We start from the raw sequence: 2,221 nt of genomic DNA, 5'->3' as shown, positions 1-2,221 counted from the left end.
TATGTGAAAAAACTTGCAATGCAGTATATTCAAAGTATTGACAATTGAAGTAAATTTATCTTTTAATTTTGTAGAAATGGAAGAAAATGAGGAGCTTGAGAGGGCAATGTTCAGCATCTCTTCAGCCGGATACGGATATGCGTGAGTACTATACATGAGGCCTTAGAGGAGACTTTGGTGTCTTATGTCATCAACATAGTTTGGATTTGTTTTTCAGCTTTGTCCACCAACACCAGTTCCAGAGTTGCCGCAGTCCTCAGGTACAGAGAGATGTTCACTGGCGTCATGCCCTAGGGGACTGTTTTTGGACATGTTCTTGTCCTTTGCATGAGTTCAGTTGTTCCTGACCACGTTCCGGTCACCTTTTGTTTTTTTTCCTTTCATGTATGTTCTGTTTAAAGTCCAAGTAACTTTATTTGATATCATGAGGGTAAGTGACATTCTTATTATGCATTGTTGTGAATATGAGTGAAGTGTTGAGTGTGTTTGTATTTTAACATTTGATATTAACGCTTCCCCTGCTCAACTGATTATTATTCTGCATGTGTACTAAAGTTCGAGATGTTAAATGATCTCAAAATACAACATAACAATTTAGCAAAAGTTACAGAAAGAAAAGTTACAGACAAGTTCTGTTTGTGCATTTTACCAACATATGTTTAAACTGTAAATTATTCAACTAATTTAATTGAATTGGAGTTTCTTCTGTACAGCTGCTCAGTTCTTGTCCACTGTCCTGGGGGCATCAGGAGATGGTACACCCAAAAACAGTTTACAATAACTCAGAGTCCATTATATAACTATAACTCACCCTTTTAATTGAAATATTCTACACCCCTCTAAAGCTGTTCCCACTGCAGTGCCTCAGAAGTCCCCTGTGCCTCTTCCACAAGAGCTCAACATTCTGCTTCCTGAGGCCAGAGACACTTTATCTCCAGGTCTGCTTTTGTAAAACATTTCTTCTTACATACCACGATGCAGCCTCCTCATTTTTTGTTTGGTTTTATTCTCAGGAACTCTTTCCTTTGCTGGTACTCATCCTGCAGCACACATTCAGCCTGAGCCCTCCAATGAAGAGAGACCACAAAGTGAGGAATGATATTTCAGGTTTCCCCCTTGTAAGCAGGCGACCTCTCGGCTGGATTTTCAGTGAGAAAATGAACTTTTCAGGCAGAGTGAAGTTGGGGCATCAGCAGGTTTATTTGGCTCCACAGCATTCAGTTCCCATCAAACACACAATCTCTAGCTTAAATAGACACAGCTGATGGACTAAACCATTTACAGAAAAATTAACTCCTCACTTCCATCTAAAAAAACACATTTAAATCAAATATCTACAAACAAGCACTTAAGGTTATTTTTTTTATAAACATTTTCTGATTTAACTTGCACCCAAACCCTGTCGAAATCCCACAAACTATGTGCAAAACTCCCCCTACATTTTCCATGGTCTCTCCCAGAACCTATAATTGGTGTCTGGACCTCCGGAGAAGCATTTGTCCAAAGACCCTGGAAAGGACACAGAAAAGACAGGTAAGTCACTTTCTCAGCACCACAACACTTCTTTTGCACTCACTTCTAACAAACTTTACACTAACATTTGTTGAAGTTTCTAAACAGTAACCCTTGCTTGCTCTAAACGTCAATTCTCTTTTCCACAGACAACCACCCCAATTGCTAATGGAGAGCAGCTGTGGAGAGCCTGGAACAAAAGGCTACATGCTAACTATTAAAATACCCAATAAATATTCAATAAATATTTTAAAAAGCTTGTGTGCAAACTGTTCTTTATGTGCAAATCTATGCTTAACCTCTTGGACACTTGGCCTGTTTTCAAACAAATATGCTTGAAAATAACATGCCCAAAATGAATTGAATATATCTCAAGAACTACAGAGTTATTTTAATTGTTTTGGTTTCAAAATAAAGGCAAGACCCCAGAGAATGGCTCTGTTCGAAAACCTGGGCTGCATCCTCCAAGGAAGCGGTCTACCTAGACTGGATCCTTCGACGTCCTTGAAAATAAGGAGACCGGAAGAGTTTTGGCTGTGAATTCGACCAGGTCTACCCTTCGGCGGGTTTTACCGCAGTAAGCTCTGTTGCTTAGCAACCGTGAAAGTTGACACACAAAGCAGGAAAAGAATGAAAACCGAAGTTTTCAAAACTGTTTATTTTTTAAATAAAGAGAACAAAGACTCACAAGAATCCAGAATGGAATAAA

Source organism: Cyprinodon variegatus, unplaced genomic scaffold (genome assembly GCF_000732505.1).
Source record: "Cyprinodon variegatus isolate N-32 unplaced genomic scaffold, C_variegatus-1.0 Scaffold459, whole genome shotgun sequence".
Classification (NCBI taxonomy): domain Eukaryota; kingdom Metazoa; phylum Chordata; class Actinopteri; order Cyprinodontiformes; family Cyprinodontidae; genus Cyprinodon; species Cyprinodon variegatus.
Note: the sequence above shows the minus strand (reverse complement) of the source record.